Source organism: Olea europaea, chromosome 13 (assembly GCF_002742605.1).
Source record: "Olea europaea var. sylvestris chromosome 13, O_europaea_v1, whole genome shotgun sequence".
In the NCBI taxonomy this organism is placed as follows: domain Eukaryota; kingdom Viridiplantae; phylum Streptophyta; class Magnoliopsida; order Lamiales; family Oleaceae; genus Olea; species Olea europaea.
In genome coordinates, this window is record NC_036249.1 from 27,966,250 (window position 1) to 27,978,059 (window position 11,810).

Below are 11,810 nucleotides of genomic sequence, written 5' to 3' on the forward strand. Positions count from 1 at the left end.
AGAATTGCTAGTCTAAATCGATTGGAAACGAGCCGATGAAAAGTGGGTTTTGATTTCATGATAACTTCGGGTTTGTTCATTTTTGGCGAATTGCTAGTCTAATTCGATTGGAATCAGGCCGATGAAATGTTGATTTTGATTTCATGATAACTTCGGGTTTGTTCATTTTTAGTAAATTGCAAGTCTAATTCTATTGAATCGAGCCAATGAAAAGTGCTTTTTGATTTCGTGATAATTTCAGGTTTCTTCATTGTTCCCCGAATTTTTAATCTAATTCGATTGGAATCTAGCCAATGAAAAGTGATTTTTTGTTTCATGATGACTTCAGGTTTGTTCGTATTTGTCGAATTGCAAGTATAATTCGATTGGAATCGATCCAATGAAAAGAGGGTTTTGATTTCAAGATAACTTCGGGTTTGGTCATTTTTGTCGAATAGCTAGTCTAATTCGAATGGATTTGAGCCAATGAAAAGAGGGTTTGATTTCATGATAACTTCAGGTTTGTTCGTCTTTGGCGAATTTCCAGCTGATTCGATTTGAATCGAACCAATGAAATGTGGCTCTTGATTTCATGATAACTTGAGGTTTGTTCATTTTTGGTAAATTGCTAGTCTAATTCGATTGAATCGAGCCAATGAAAAGTGGCTTTTGATTTCATGATCACTTCAGGTTCGTTCGTTTTTCCTAATTTATAGTCTAATTCGATTTGAATCGAGCAAACAAAATGTGACTTTTGATTTCATGATAACTTCGGGTTCGTTCATTTTTTCCTAATTGCTAGTGTAATTCGATTGGAATCGAGCAAATGCAAAGTGGCCTTTGATTTCATGATAAATTCGGGTATGTTCGTTTTTGCGAACTGCTAGTCTAATTCAATTGGAAGCGAGCCAATGAAAAGTGGTTTTTGATTTCATGATAACTTCGGGTTTGTTCATTTTTAGCGAATTGCAAGTCTAATTTGATTGGAATCGAGCCAATGAAATGTTGTTTTTAATTTCTTGATAACTCCGAGTTTGTTCATTTTTGGCGAATTGCGAGTCTAATTCGATTGGAATCGGGTCAATGAAAAGTGGGTTTTGATTTCATGATAACTTCGGGTTTGTTCATTTTTGGCGAATTGCGAGTCTAATTTGATTGTAATCGGTCCAATGAAATGTGGCTTTTAATTTCATGTTAACTTCAGGTTTGTTTGTTTTTGGCGAATTGCTAGTGTAATTCGATTGAATTGAGCCAATGAAAAGCGGCTTTTGATTTCATGGTAATTTCGAGTTTGTTCATTTTTGGCGAATTGCTAGCCTAATTCGATTGAATCAACCCAATGAAAAGTGGCTTTTGATTTCATGATAACTTTGGGTTTGTTCATTTTTGGCGAATTGCTAGTCTAATTCAATTGGAATCGAGCCGATGAAAAGTGGGTTTTGATTTCATGATAACTTCGGGTTTGTTTATTTTTGGCGAATTGCTAGTCTAATTCGATTGGAATCGAGCCAATGAAAAGTGGTTTTTGATTTCATGATAACTTTGGGTTTGTTCATTTTTGGCGAATTGCTAGTCTAATTCAATTGGAATCGAGCCAATGAAAAGTGGTTTTTGATTTCAAGATAACTTTGGGTTTGTTCGTTTTTGGCGAATCGCTAGTCTAATTCGAATGGAATCGAGCCAATAAAATATGGCTTTTGATTTCATGATAACTTTGGGTTTGTTCATTTTTGACAAATTGCTAGTCTAATTCGAATGAATCGAGCCAATGAAAAGTGGCTTTTGATGTCATGATAGCTTCAAGTTTGTTCGTTTTTGGAGAATTGCTAGTCTAATTCGATTGGAAGCGAGCCAATGAAAAGTGGGTTTTGATTTCATGATAACTTCGGGTTTGTTTATTTTTGGCGAATTGCTAGTCTAATTCGATTGGATTCGGGCCGATGAAATTTTGATTATGATTTCATGATAACTTCGGGTTTGTTCGTTTTTAGCGAATTGCAAGTCTAATTCTATTAAATCGAGCAAATGAAAAGTGTCCTTTGATTTCCTGATAATTTCAGGTTTCTTCGTTGTTCCCCGAATTTTTAATCTAATTCGATTGGAATCTAGCCAATGAAAAGTGATTTTTTATTTCATGATGACTTCGGGTTTGTTCGTTTTTGTCGAATTGCAAGTCTAGTTCGATTGGAATCGATCCAATGAAAAGAGGGTTTTGATTTCAAGATAACTTCGGGTTTATTCGTTTTTGTCGAATTGCTAGTCTAATTTGATCGGATTCGAGCCAATGAAAAGAGGGTTTGATTACATGATAACTTCGGGTTTGTTCGTCTTTGGCGAATTTCCAGCTAATTCGATTGGAATCGAGCCAATGAAATGTGGCTCTTGATTTCATGATAACTTGAGGTTTGTTCATTTTTGACAAATTGCTAGTCTAATTCGATTGAATCGAGCCAATGAAAAGTGGCTTTTGATTTCATGATAACTTCGGGTTCGTTCATTTTTTCCTAATTTATAGTCTAATTCGATTTGAATCGAACCAACGAAATGTGGCTTTTGATTTCATGATAACTTCGGGTTCGTTCGTTTTTTCCTAATTGCTAGTGTAATTCGGTTGGAATCGAGCCAATGAAAAATGGCTTTTGATTTCATGATAAATTCGGGTATGTTCATTTTTGTCGAACTGCTAGTCTAATTCAATTGGAAGCAAGCCAATGAAAAGTGGTTTTAGATTTCATGATAACTTCGGGTTTGTTCATCTTTAGCGAAATGCAAGTCTAATTTGATTGGAATCGAGCCAATGAAATGTTGTTTTTAATTTCTTGATAACTTCAATTTTGTTCATTTTTGACGAATTGCTAGTCTAATTCGATTGGAATCGGGCCAATGAAAAGTGGGTTTTGATTTCATGATAACTTCGGGTTTGTTCATTTTTGGCGAATTGAGAGTCTAATTCGATTGGAATCGGGCCAATGAAATGTAGCTTTTAATTTCATGATAACTTCAGGTTTGTTTGTTTTTGGTGAATTGCCAGTCTAATTTGATTGAATAGAGCTAATGAAAAGTGGCTTCTGATTTCGTGATAACTTCGGGGTTGTTCATTTTTGGCGAATTGCTAGTCTAATTCGATTGGAATCTGGCCAATGAGATGTGGGTTTTGATTTCATGATAACTTCGGGTTTGTTCATTTTTGGCGAATTTCTAGTCTAATTCGATTGGAATCGGGCCAATGAAATGTGGCTTTTGATTTCATGATTAATTCGGGTTTGTTCATTTTTGGTGAATTGCTAGACTAATTTGATTGGAATAGCGCAAATGAATAGTGGTTCTTGATTTCAAGATAACATTCGATTTGTTTGTTTTTGGCGAATTGCTAGTCTAATTCGATTGGAATCGAGCCAATGAAATGTCGCTATTGGTTTCATGACAACTTCGGGTTTGTTTATTTTCGGCAAATTGCTGGTCTAATTCGATTGAATCGAGCCAATGAAAAGTGGCTTTTGATTTCATGATAGCTTCGGGTTTGTTCGTTTTTTGCGAATTGCTAGTTTATTTCGATTGGAATTGAGCCAATGAAAAGTGGTTTTTGGTTTCATGATAACTTCGGGTTTGTTCATTTTTAGCGAACTGTTAGTCTAATTCGATTGGAATCGGGTCAATGAAATGTTGGTTTTGATTTCATGACAACTTTGGGTTTGTTCGTTTTTTGCGAATAGCTAGTCTAATTCAATTGAATCGAGCCAATGAAAAGTGGCTTTAGATTTCATGATAATTTCGAATTTCTTCATTTTTGGTGAATTTTTTTCTAATTCGATTGGAATCGAGCCAATGAAAAGTGATTTTTGATTTCATGATGACATCGGCTTTGTTCGTTTTTGTCGAATTGCAAATCTAATTCTATTGGAATCAATCCAATAAAAAGAGGGTTTTGATTTCATGATAATTTCGGGTTTGTTCATTTTTGTCGAATTGCTAGTCTAATTTGATTGGCATCGAGCCAATGAAAAGAGTGTTTGATTTCATGATAACTTCGGGTCTGTTCATATTTGGCGAATTGCCAGCTAATTAGATTGGAATCGAGCCAATGAAATGTGGCGCTTGATTTCATGATAACTTTAGGTTTGTTTGATTTTCACATACTGCTAGTCTAATTCGATTTAATCGAGCCAATGAAAAGTGGCTTTTGATTTCATGATAACTTCGGGTTAGTTCTTTTTTGGCGAATTACTAGTCTAATTCGATTGGAATCTAGCTAATGAAAAGTGGTTTTTGATTTCATGATAACTTCGGGCTTGTTCATTTTTGGCGAATTGCTAATCTAATTCGATTGGAATCGGGCCAATGAAAAGTGGGTTTTGATTTCATGATAACTTCGGGTTTGTTCATTTGTAGCGAATTGCTAGTCTAATTCGATTGGAATCGGGCCATTGAAATGTGGCTTTTGATTTCATGATTAATTCGGGTTTGTTCATTTTTGATGAATTGCTAGACTAATTTGATTGGAATCGAGCAAATGAATAGTGGTTTTTGATTTCAAGATAACATTCGGTTTGTTTGTTTTTGGCAAATTGCTAGTCTAATTCGATTGGAATCGAGCCAATGAAATGTCGCTCTTGGTTTCATGAAAACTTCGGGTTTGTTTATTTTCGGCAATTGCTAGTCTAAGTCGATTGAATCGAGTCAATGAAAAGTGGCTTCTTATTTCATGATAACTTCGGGTTTGTTCAGTTTTGGTGAATTGCGAGTCTAATTTGATTGGAATCGAGCAAATGAAAAGTGGTTTTTGATTTCAAGAAAACTTTTGGTTTGTTCATTTTTGGCGAATTGCTAGTCTAATTCGATTGGAATCGAGCTAATGAAATGTCGCTCTTGGTTTCATGACAAGTTCGGGTTTGTTTATTTTCGGCAAATTGCTGGTCTAATTCGATTGAACCGAGCTAATGAAAAGTGGCTTTTGATTTCATGATAGCTTCGGGTTTGTTCGTTTTTGGCGAATTGCTAGTTTATTTCGATTGGAATCGAGCCAATGAAAAGTGGGTTTTGATTTCATGATAACTTCGGGTTTGTTCATTTTTAGCGAACAGCTAGTCTAATTCGATTGGAATCGGGTCAATGAAATGTTGGTTTTGATTTCATGATAATTTTGGGTTTGTTCGTTTTTTGCGAATTGCTAGTCTAATTCGATTGAATCGAGCCAATGAAAAGTGGCTTTAGATTTCATGATAATTTCGAATTTCTTCATTTTTGGCGAATTTTTTTCTAATTCAATTGGAATCGAGCCAATGAAAAGTGATTTTTGATTTCATGATGACTCCGGGTTTGTTCGTTTTTGTCGAATTGCAACTCTAATTCTATTGGAATCAATCCAATAAAAAGAGGGTTTTGATTTCATGATAATTTCGGGTTTGTTCATTTTTGTCGAATTGCTAGTCTAATTTGATTGGCATCGAGCCAATGAAAAGAGTGTTTGATTTCATGATAACTTCGGGTTTGTTCATATTTGGCGAATTGCCAGCTAATTCGATTGGAATCGAGCCAATGAAATGTGGCGCTTGATTTCATGATAACTTTAGGTTTGTTTGATTTTCACATACTGCTAGTCTAATTCGATTTAATCGAGCCAATGAAAAGTGGCTTTTGATTTCATGATAACTTCGGGTTTGTTCTTTTTTGGCGAATTACTAGTCTAATTCGATTGGAATCTAGCTAATGAAAAGTGGTTTTTGATTTCATGATAACTTCGGGCTTGTTCATTTTTGGCGAATTGCTAATCTAATTCGATTGGAATCGAGCCAATGAAAAGTGGGTTTTGATTTCATGATAACTTCGGGTTTGTTCATTTTTAGCGAATTGCTAGTCTAATTCGATTGGAATCGGGCCATTGAAATGTGGCTTTTGATTTCATGATTAATTCGGGTTTGTTCATTTTTGATGAATTGCTAGACTAATTTGATTGGAATCGAGCAAATGATTAGTGGTTTTTGATTTCAAGATAACATTCGGTTTGTTTGTTTTTGGCAAATTGCTAGTCTAATTCGATTGGAATCGAGCTAATGAAATGTCGCTCTTGGTTTCATGATAACTTCGGGTTTGTTTATTTTCGGCAATTGCTAGTCTAAGTCGATTGAATCGAGCCAATGAAAAGAGTCTTCTTACTTCATGATAACTTCGGGTTTGTTCAGTTTTGGTGAATTGCGAGTCTAATTTGATTGGAATCGAGCAAATGACAAGTGGTTTTTGATTTCAAGAAAACTTTTGGTTTGTTCATTTTTGGCTAATTGCTAGTCTAATTCGATTGGAATCGAGCTAATGAAATGTCGCTCTTGGTTTCATGACAAGTTCGGGTTTGTTTATTTTCGGCAAATTGCTGGTCTAATTCGATTGAACCGAGCTAATGAAAAGTGGCTTTTGATTTCATGACAGCTTCGGGTTTGTTCGTTTTTGGCGAATTGCTAGTTTATTTCGATTGGAATCGAGTCAATGAAAAGTGGGTTTTGATTTCATGATAACTTCGGGTTTGTTCATTTTTAGCGAACCGCTAGTCTAATTCGATTGGAATCGGGTCAATGAAATGTTGGTTTTGATTTCATGATAATTTTGGGTTTGTTCATTTTTTGCGAATTGCTAGTCTAATTCGATTGAATCGAGCCAAGGAAAAGTGGCTTTAGATTTCATGATAATTTCGAATTTCTTCATTTTTGGCGAATTTGTTTCTAATTCGATTGGAATAAAGCCAATGAAAAGTGGCTTTAGATTTCATGATAATTTCGAATTTCTTCATTTTTGGCGAATTTGTTTCTAATTCGATTGGAATCGAGCCAATGAAAAGTGATTTTTGATTTCATGATGACTTCGGGTTTGTTCGTTTTTGTCAAATTGCAAATCTAATTCTATTGGAATCAATCCAATAAAAAGAGGGTTTTGATTTCATGATAATTTCGGGTTTGTTCATCTTTGGCGAATTGCCAGCTAATTCGATTGGAATCGGGCCAATGAAAAGAGTGTTTGATTTCATGATAGCTTCGGGTTTGTTCATCTTTGGCGAATTGCCAGCTAATTCGATTGGAATCGAGCCAATGAAATGTGGCGCTTGATTTCATGATAACTTTAGGTTTGTTTGATTTTCACATACTGCTAGTCTAATTCGATTGAAATCTAGCTAATGAAAAGTGGTTTTTGATTTCATGATAACTTCGGGCTTGTTCATTTTTGGCGAATTGCTAATCTAATTCGATTGGAATCAGGCCAATGAAAAGTGGGTTTTGATTTCATGATAACTTCGGGGTTGTTCATTTTTAGCGAATTGCTAGTCTAATTCGATTGGAATCGGGCCATTGAAATGTTACTTTTGATTTTATGATAACTTTGGGTTTGTTCACTTTTGTTGAATTGCTAGTCTAATTCGATTGGATTCGAGGCAATGAAATGTGGCTTTTAATTTCATGATAACCTTAAGTTTGTTCATTTTTTACGAATTGCTTGTCGAATTCGTTTGGAATCGAGCTAATGAAAAGTGGTTTTTGATTTCGTAATAACTTTAGGTTTATTCGTTTTGGTCGAATTGCAAGTCTAATTCGATTGGAATCGAGCAAATGAAAAGCGGTTTTTTATTTCATGATAACTTCGGGTTTGCTCATTTTTGATGAATTGCTAGTCTATTTTGATTGAAATTGGGCCAATGAAAAGTGGGTTTTGATTACATGATAACTTCGGGTTTTTCATTTTTGGCGAATTGCGAGTCTAATTCGATTGGAATCGGGCTAATGAAATGTGGCTTTTAATTTCATGATAACTTTAGGTTTGTTTGTTTTTGGCGGATTGCTAGTCTAATTTGATTGAATAGAGCCAATGAAAACTGGCTTTTGATTTCGTGATAACTTCGGGTTTGTTCATTTTTAGCAAATTGCTAGTCTAATTCAATTGAATCTAGCCAATGAAAGTCGCTTCTGTTTCATGATAAATTCGGGTTTGTTCATTTTTGGCAAATTGCTCGTCTAATACGATTGGAATCGAGCAAAATGAAAAGTGGTTTTAGAATTCAAGATAAATCCATTTTGGCGAATTGCTAGTCTAATTCGATTGGAATCGAGCCAATGAAATGTGGCTTTTAATTTCATGATAACTTCGTGTTTGTTCATTTTCGGCGAATGGCTAGTCTAATTCGATTGAATCGAGCCAATGAAAAGTGACTTTTGATTTCATGATAGCTTCAGGTTTGTTCATTTTTGGCGAATTGCTAGTTTAATTCGATTGGAGTCGAGCCAATGAAAAGTGGGTTTTGATTCCACGAAAATTTCGGGTTTGTTCGTTTTTAGCGAATTGCTAGTCTAATTCGATTGGAATCGGGCCAATGAAATGTTGATTTTAATTTCATGATGACTTTCGATTTCTTCGTTTTTAGCGAATTGCTAATCTAATTCGATTGAATCGAGCCAATGGAAAGTGGCTTTTGATTTCATGATAATTTTGGGTTTCTTGGGTTTTGGCGAATTTTTAGTCTAAGTCGATTGGAATCGAGCCAATGAAAAGTGAATTTTTATTTCATGATGACTTCAGGTTTGTTCGTTTTTCTCTAATTACAAGTCTAATTCGATTGGAATCGATCCAATGAGAGCAGGGTTTTGAGTTCATGATAACTTCGAGTTTATTCGTTTTTATCGAATTGCTAGTCTAATTCGATTGGAATCAAGCCAATGAAAAGAGGGTTTTATTTCATGACAACGTCGAGTTTGTTCGTCTTTGGCGAATTGCTAACTAATTCGATTGGAATCGAGCCAATGAAATGTGGCTCTTGATTTCAAGATAACTTTGAGTTTGTTCGATTTTAGTATATTGCTAGTCTAATTCGATTGGAATCGAGCCAATGAAATGTGAATTATGATTTCATTATAACTTTGGGTTTGTTCCTTTTTGACGAATTGCTAGTCAAATTCGATTGGAATCGAGCCAATGAAAAGACGTTTTTGATTCCATGAAAATTTCAGGTTTGCTCATTTTTGGCGAATTGCTAGTCTAATTCGATTGGAATCAAACAAATGAAAAGTGGATTTTGATTTCATGATAACTTCGGGTTTGTTTATTTTTGGCGAATTGCTAGTCTAATTCGATTGGAATCGAACAAATGAAAAGTGGATTTTGATTTCATGATAACTTCGGCTAGTCTAATTCGATTGGAATCGAGCAAATGAAAAGTGGGTTTTGATTTCATGATAACTTCGGGTTTGTTCATTTTTGGCAAATTACGAGTCTAATTCGATCGGAATCGGGCCAATGAAATGTGGCTTTTAATTTCATGATAACTTCAGGTTTGTTTGTTTTTGGCGAATTGCCAGTCTAATTCGATTGAATGAAGCCAATGAAAAGTGGCTTCTGATTTCTTGATTACTTCGGGTTTGTTCATATTTGGTGAATTACTAGTCTAATTCGATTGAAGCTAGCCAATGAATAGTGGTTTCGATTTCATGATAACTTCGGGTTTGCTCGTTTCTGGCGAATTGCTAGTCTAATTCGATTGGAATCAAGCCATTGAAATGCTGTTTTTAATTTCAAGATAACTTCGAGTTCGTTCATTTTTGGCGAATTATTAGTCTAATTCGATTGGAATTGGGCCAATGAAAAGTGGGTTTTGATTTCATGATAACTTCGGGTTTGTTCATATTTGGTGAATTGCGAGACTAATTCGATTGGAATCGGGCCAATGAAATGTGGCTTTTAATTTCATTATAACTTCAAGTTTGTTTGTTTTTAGCGAATTGCTAGTCTAATTCGATTGAATGGAGCCAATGAAAAGTGGCTTCTGATTTCATGATATCTTCGGGTTTGTTCGTTTTCGGCAAATTGCTAGTGTAATTCGATTGAATCGAGCCAATGAAAAGTGGCTTCTAATTTCATGATAACTTCGGGTTTGATCATTTTTGGCTAATTACTAGTTTAATTCGATTGTAATCGAGCCAATGAAAAGTGATTTTTTATTTCATGATAACTTCGAGTTTGTTCGTTTTTAGCGAATTGCAAGTCTAATTCGATTGGAATCGAGCCAATGAAATGTTGTTTTTAATTTCATGATAACTTCGAGTTTGTTCATTTTCGACGAATTGCTAGTCTAATTCGATTGAAATTGGGCTAATGAAAAGTGGGTTTTTATTACATGATAACTTCAGGTTTCTTCATTTTTAGAGAATTGCTAGTCTAATTCAATTGTAAACGGACCATTGAAATGCTGCTTTTGATTTAATGATAATTTCGGGTCTGTTCGTTTTTGTCGAATTGCCAGCTAATTCGATTGGAATCTAGCCATTGAAATGTTGCTTTTGATTTCATGATAGCTTCAGGTTTGTTCGTTTTTGGCGAATTGCTAGTCAAATTCGATTGAATCGTGCCAATGAAAAGTGGCTTTTGATTTCATGATAACTTCAGGTTTGTTCGTTTTTTGCTAATTTCTAGTCGAATTCGATTGGAATCGAGCCAATGAAATGTGGCTTTTGATTTCATGATAACTTCGAGTTCGTTCGTTTTTTCTAGTTGCTATTCTAATTTGATTAGAATCGAGCCAATGAAATGTGGTTTTTAATTTCATGATAACTTCTGGTTTTTTCGATTTTAACGAATTGTAAGTCTAATTAGATTGGAATCGAGCCAATGAAATGTTGTTTTTAATTTTGTGATAACTTCGACTTTGTTCATCTTTGGCGAATTGCTAGTCTAATTCGATTGGAATCGGGCCAATGAAATGTGGCTTTTAATTTCATGATAACTTCAGATTTGTTTGTTTTTGGCGAATTGCTAGTCTAATTCGATTGAATGGAGCCAATGAAAAGTGGCTTTTGATTTCATGATAACTTTGGGTTTGTTCGTTTTTGGCGAATTGCTAGTCTAATTCGATTGAATCGAGCCAATGAAAAGTGGCTTCTAATTTCATGATAACTTCGGGTTTGATCATTTTTGGTGAATTACTAGTTTAATTCGATTGGAATCGAGCCAATGAAATGTGATTTTTCATTTCATGATAACTTCGAGTTTGTTCATTTTTAGCGAATTGCAAGTCTAATTCGATTGAAATCGAGCCAATGAAATGTTGTTTTTAATTTCATGATAACTTCGAGTTTGTTCATTTTCGACGAATTGCTAGTCTAATTCGATTGAAATTGGGCTAATGAAAAGTGGGTTTTGATTTCATGATAACTTCAGGTTTCTTCATTTTTAGAGAATTGCTAGTCTAATTCGATTGTAATAGGACCATTAAAATGTTGCTTTTGATTTAATGATAACTTCGGGTTTGTTCGTTTTTGTCGAATTGGAATCTAGCCATTGAAATGTTGCTTTTGATTTCATGATAACTTCAGGTTTCTTCATTTTTAGAGAATTGCTAGTCTAATTCGATTGTAATCGGACCATTGAAATGTTGCTTTTGATTTAATGATAACTTCGGGTTTGTTCATTTTTTGCTAATTTCTAATCAAATTCGATTGGAATCGAGCCAATGAAATGTGGCTTTTGATTTCATGATAACTTCGAGTTCATTCGTTTTTTGCTAGTTGCTATTCTAATTTGATTGGAATCGAGCCAATGAAAAGTGGCTTTTGATTTTATGATAACTTCGAGTATGTTCGTTTTTGGCGAATTGCTAGTCTAATTCGATTAGAATCGAGCCAATGAAAAGTGGTTTTTAATTTCATGATAACTTTGGGTTTGTTCGATTTTAGCGAATTGCAAGTTTAATTCGATTGGAATCGAGCCAATGAAATGTTGTTTTTAATTTCGCGATAACTTCGAGTTTGTTCTTCTTTGGCAAATTGCTAGTCTAATTCGATTGGAATCGAGCCAATGAAAAGTGG